This window comes from Coffea arabica, chromosome 6c (genome assembly GCF_036785885.1).
Source record: "Coffea arabica cultivar ET-39 chromosome 6c, Coffea Arabica ET-39 HiFi, whole genome shotgun sequence".
NCBI classification, from domain to species: Eukaryota; Viridiplantae; Streptophyta; class Magnoliopsida; order Gentianales; family Rubiaceae; genus Coffea; species Coffea arabica.
The window spans coordinates 38,988,607-38,995,052 of NC_092320.1; the positions used below are offsets into that span (position 1 = coordinate 38,988,607).

A 6,446-nucleotide genomic window follows, 5' to 3' on the forward strand; every position below is an offset into this window, starting at 1 on the left:
TTCGAGGACTGTAGGGAATGACTGAGTCCTGGCGAGAGCTGGGCAGGCGGCCCGTTGACCCCTCTGGTTCGCCTTAGGGGAAAATGGGGTCGTTACAATTGGTATCAGAGCTTAGGTTCCAGATCTCTGTAGCGTATCCTAGAGTTAAAGTTTAGGATGTTTGGCTGTGAGAGTAATTTGAATATTATGTGAACGAGGAGCTATTGTATCCTAGTGGTACAAAGAAATTGATTGTTTGAGAATTCCTTATTTGGGACTTGTACAAAAAAAAAATTGAGGAATTAGATGACTAGTGAAAGATTGGACGAATTTGAATTCTATTTTGTTTGTAAGTGTGGAAGGAATTGAGGTGATTCCTAGTACTGGCCATGGCCATGGATAAAAGGTGAGATGTGATAGTCAAATTTTATGAGTAATGATTTTGAACCAAGATAAAAGTACCAAAGGAATAAAATGCATTTTCGCCCCCTACTTTCTAAAGAAATTTTGTTTGGGATTTTGAAGAAAAGCTAGGATGTACTAGTTTTATTTGTATGCAATGATTGGAAATAAGATATATATGCTTTAAGTATGTGTAATTTGCCGATTTTAGTAAAAATGTGAGTTTTACTTGAAGTTCAAATTTGAAAAGTTGTGAATACCTGATGAGCTTGTTGAATTTTGTATATGATGGGTTAATACCAGGATAACAATTTCTAAACTAAGTTTTCCCCTTGATTGTATACCGGCATATTCTCACACTTGAATTGGTCCATGCTTTATACGAAGAAAAATATATATATATCCTGAGTTTTCGAGAGAATGGCAAGCTTATGTTTACTAATGTGAATCCTGAACTTGATAAGATTTTGATTACTTTAAACACTCATCTTATGTTTTAAAATTCTTGACTTTCAAGAAGAGTGAGCCAATTTTAAATGTACGGATTGAGACAACTTTGAGATATAGAGTGGCTGTATTCAAGAGTACGAAGTTAGTGTGAATTGACTTGGGTTCCATTTGGCACGTTAGTTAGCAAGTGTATTCATTTCTTGGGTTTGAACTTGGAACTTGCGACTGTACTATAGAACCTAAGATTGGTTATTCTTGGAGATGATGGCATTTTGAACTTCGACATGGATAACCTTTGACTTCGGCTTGTGTTATGGATTTCTTGGATCTAATGTCGTGAAGGCATGTAATCTGATTGAAATGAGCAATAATTGGACCACGTGGAAGACCTAGGAAGGGTGGTCCACATCGTGAGACTTTTGTATCTAGCTTACCTATGCTTTTATCTTTTATGGTACCTAAGTGTTTATATACAAATTCCGACATATTGGCCTTATTTTATGACTTTTAACTCAGGTTATAACTTTTGATATATGTAATAAATCATGACCTGATTTTTTTTTTTGCAACTAGTATACGTGTTAAGTTCTTTCATGCTTAGTTAATCCTTTTCCTGCACTTACAGATTTTTATTAAGTATGGTAGCAGGGCTAGGAGTAAAGGGCTGTGACCGAGGGTTTAGCCAACTCCGTATTCATGGGAGAAATTGATGGACAGATTCATACAATTTAATAGGTCCCTAGTACTGAATATGAATCGAAAATAAACCCGAAGATCAGATCTACTAGTGTATAATGGATTAATCTAGTCGGAAACTTGGTGAAATTTTCTTGTGCGCAACATATGTTAGGGTTGGTTCTGTGCCAATATTACAACCTTAGGAAGTTTGAACCCCGAAAGTATTGTACTGGGTTGATAAGAGAACTTGAACTGCCTGAAACCGATTAGACTGAGCTTACTTGAGACTTGAACCTGTTTAGGCTAGTGTGCCTTACGTACCTTGATGGACCTAATTTGGCTGAATATATGGAATGTGAACTTGAATCTTGTGACTGCTTAAGAATGTGATTTACTGGGCATAAGTTGGACGAGTGAGTTCTTAATTGTACTGGTGCTCCATGAACCTAAAGCATTTGACCCTGCTTTTGAACCTCTTTCTATTCGTGCTGCATGAACCTGAAATATTCCGTCCTGTTTTGAACCTATTTGTTTGAACTCTACTGTTACCCTACTCGTGAACTTACTCGTACTCATATGGTTGTAGACCGGCTACTACTCTTCTGCAGCGGTTGAACTGAACCTCTCTGGTGGGGCATTGCCTGTTGTGTTGTCCAGCACCGCCATTCTTTTGGCGAGGCATGCCTGTTGTGTTGTCCATCACCACCAGAGATGGAATTATGAACTGAGGTTCTCTGGCGAAGTTTAGCCGATGTGCTAACTTGTTGTGTTGTCCAGCACCGCCAGGGACGAATACATGAACTGAGGTTCTCTGGCGAAGTTTAGCCGATGTGCTAACTTGTTGTGTTGTCCAGCACCGCCAGGGACGAATACATGAACTGAGGTTCTCTGGCGAAGTTTAGCCGATGTGCTAACTTGTTGTGTTGTCCAGCACCGCCAGGGACAAATACTTGAACTGAGGCTTTTGGTGAAGCATAGCCGTTGTGCTAGCTTGTTGTGTTGTCCATCACCGCCAGGGCCAACTTACTGAACTGAAATTCTTTGGTGAAGCATAGCCGTTGTGCTAGCTTGTTGTGTTGTCCAGCACCACCAAGGATGAATATTTGATCTAAAGTTTCGCTATATCCTGCATTTCTTCCGAATATCTGGGACTTTACGTCCAACCTCAAGCTTTTTGCCTGTTTTATCTAATCACTTGATTAACTCCCTAGTGGACCATGACTATTGGATAAGTTGGATCGGCGTGATATTTAGTACTTGAATTTGATAAGTGATTATTTGATAAGCCATGCTTTACTGGATCATGAATTACGATAAGTGAAATTAGAGTGATTCTTAGTATGTGATTGATCTTTTAGATACTTGATCTGATTAGTATTTGATTATGATAAGCGAGATTGAAATGATTCTTAATACGTGATCGATTTTCGAGAACTATTTTAATCTGATTAGTACAAGTTGGAATGTCGAGGACGACATTCTTTTAAGGAGGGGAGTTTGTGACGCCCCGAGGCAGAAGAAAAGGGAAAAATTTCTGGTGAATAGAGTTTTGTGGGAAAATCCGGCCAGAAGCCGTGCAAATTCCTTATATTTTTCTTAAAATTCCCTTTTCTTTGACAAATACCACTTTATAATGGCCATACTACTCAATCACCTCACAATAAGTGCCAATGAACCTAGAAAATAGGATTTTTCACTTCGGTTTCAAATTGAGCAAAATTAGGTTTTCTCGATTTTCTCGCCGGATGAATTTTCGGTATGGAGCAAGGATTAAATTTGGTGAATAAAAGTGACTTTTAAGTGAGAAATAATATGTGATTAGGAGAAATGAAATAAAGTTAGTGAATGGGAAGTAAAAACCCTAGTGCGGGTGTTTTTAAGGAAAACGGCGCGAACCGACGGGTCCCGCGCACTACCGTTTGAACGCACCATTTGACCACCACTTTCTTACCCTACAAGCTCATTGATTTTTGAGCAACATATCCTCTCAATATCAGCTAAGTCTGACCGAAAATGTTGACTAATTATGCAAGGAAAGAAAGAAATAAATTGAGTGGATGTGGTAGTGCCAAGTGTTGGCAAATGAATGACCAAGACCTTACTTAACCATCTTACCTTCTTATATCCCAAATGAGCTAAGTCTTCCACCTTATTTCTGCTGCTAAGAGCCGAGAGAGGGAGAGAGGAAGAATAAGAGAGAAACCTCTTCATTTCTTCTTGGATTCATCTATAAAGCAAGAATCAAACCAAACCAAACCGATTAATCTTCTCCTTGAGTGATTAGCTAGTGTTTGGTGGTGAAATTTTGGAAAGAGAAGGCTTGGGCTACCCTTGGAGAACTCAAATCAAGGTAAGAGGATGATATCTCTCTAACTTTCTCTTTCAATCATGGTTAAAGTAAGCTTAGTAGCTTGATTGGTGGTGGATTCATGGATGCTAGCATGTGTAGAAGTTTTTCCCCAATTTAATTGATGAACTAGGGCTGTGGAATTTCTGCCCAACTTGATGTGTGATACTTGTATGTTACCATTGAGGTTTTATAAGGTGTTTTGGGAGTGATTGGAGTGAGAAATTAGGGAAAATTTCACTAGAAACTACAAATTCCAGATTTCTGGAAAATTCTTGATCATTTCTGTCCGAATTTGTATCTATGTGTTAGAGGCCGAATTGGCCTTGGGTCAAAGAAGGAAAGTTGTAGATAATGGTATTTTATAGGTGCCTATAAAATTTCAGCTCAATCGGAGCAACGCAAAATTTGAAAAGTCCAAAATACCCCTACTGTTTTAAGAATTTTCCAGCAGTCCGTTTCTTCAGTTCAGTCCAGTTTATCACGATTTTTGACCAGGATACATTCTGATTTAGCTCTGGGCCAAAACATAAAAGTTGTAGTGTTCTGAAGTAGCTTTAAAATGCCTCAAAGAAAACCTGATTCGGACTTGTGTACACTGAGTTAGGTCCGTTACAGCATAATGCGTTTAAACAGCCGATGAATTGGTTTCTGGTTTAGTAATCTGAGATTTTGACTAAGTTACATTAGGAAATGGACTAAGTGACCTTCACGAATGTTGTAGCTTTGTGTCTTAGCTTCGAAACGGCATAGGTTTTGCCTTAATCCGATAAGCGTAGCCTCGGACAAGTTATTTCCGCTTTTATACGTCAAATCTGTCTTGTGCCACATTGAATTTCTGCACTTGTACTTGATGCGATTCTTGTTATTATGATATTGTGAGCCTATGGAACGGCTCTTGACATAAATTGCTGATATGTATGTTGTTGGGTTGTTGTTGAAGAAAAATAATGAAGCCTAAAAGGCTGGAAAATTAGGTAAACACAAAGGGCATGCTGCCCGAATTTATACTCGAGGACTAGGAAACGAGACTTGTAACTTGTGTAAAGTTAAGTGATTATTACTTGAACTAGCAAGCACCTTTGCTACTTTGTTTATCGAGGGTTATACATTAGGACTTGGCCGAACTTGTACCCTTGAGGAAAAGACATAATGGCCAATGTAAACTTGTATTTCCTTGTACTTTCAACTCAAGTGTTATTTCCAAGTATCTATACTACAAAACCTTATGATTTGAAAAGCGAGCAAGTGTTTCACGAATGCCTTTCAAATGAATTTCAATTGGTTGATTCTTAATGAACGGAACGTTTAAGTTTTGAATCTTACTCGTGTTTCAAGTTCTCAAATTGGATTTTTATCGCAGAGCTGGACTTCAAACCTGGAGTATAGTTGAACGTGAATACTTGAAGCACTAGATTTTGTGTGAGTGATCCCTCGACTGTCCCAAAGTTACTTTTGAACTAATTCTTGCATTTATTACTCCATTGCATATCATTTGGGGGTTCGGGTGTGTGCCATGACATAATTTGGCTCCAATGAGTTCCTGGAAAGTCTTGTGCTTAGAACCAATGTCTCCACTATTGTTTACACGTTCTTTGGAGCACGATGGCTCCTTACCTCTGTTTCATGGTTACATGATCTAAACGAGCATTGGATATTTAAGTACAAGAACTTCACTGGCTCACATGAGCAATAAATGAACATTTGATTACTGCATCATGACATCATATTAATGCTTTATTGTGAAATATACTTGGCTGTTGATTTTACTGGTCACTCGCTGAGCTTCTAGCTCACCCCCTATTATCTTCTTCTCCCCACAGGGATCGAGGTAAAGGAAGACCTTGTATTTGGATCTTTGTGTGGCTGGATGGCGTACATCTTGTATAGTTTAGTTTTGGTTTTGGTTTTGGTTTATGTACTTTTGGGCTTGTATAAATATTTGGAATTGAATCGGATGTAAATCTACATTTTTTGCTTAGAACTAGTTTCCGCTTCGATTGTGATATGTAAATTTTGGAAAATATGATGTAAAAGTTGAGTTTTATCTTGTAATTCATTCGAGGACTGTAGGGAATGACTGAGTCCTGGCGAGAGCTGGGCAGGCGACCCCTTGACCCCTCTGGTTCGCCTTAGGGGAAAATGGGGTCGTTACAATACGTGCATACGCTTTAATTTTTCACCCCATTTATTTTCTTTTAGTGGCTTGTCACGCCACTCCACCCTATTAGGATTTTAGGCGACCCACTTGGACATGTGATCGTGACACGACGTGTGCGTAGCATGATCCGAGGGGTCACTTAATCTTCCGCTTTAAGCTTTGGGTTAATAGCCTTTAGCTTTTAGTCGAAGATTGAGGATTTTTGATAGATTCACTCAGACATGTGGCCGTGACACGACGTGTGCGTAGCAATGTCTGGGGAATCGCTCGAGCCACCGACAAAGAACCTTGGGATTGATGACCTTTGGTTTCTAAGTCTGAAGGCTCGGGGACCTATGACCTATCGAGTCTAGATGCATTAGTGAGCCCCAACCTCATGCATCCATTTTAGAATTGCCTAGGGTAGAGTCGACCTTACCCTATTAGGGA

At 39.1% G+C, this 6,446-nt stretch overlaps 1 long non-coding RNA gene across 1 annotated transcript; it reads left to right on the top strand.

Moving 5' to 3' along the window:
- Positions 1-3,639: 3,639 nt before the first annotated feature.
- On the top strand, positions 3,640-5,880 carry LOC140008055 (uncharacterized). The gene is made up of 3 exons (XR_011815470.1): positions 3,640-3,859; positions 5,220-5,278; positions 5,680-5,880. It is a non-coding gene; the product is annotated as an uncharacterized lncRNA (long non-coding RNA).
- The last annotated feature ends 566 nt before the right edge of the window (positions 5,881-6,446 follow it).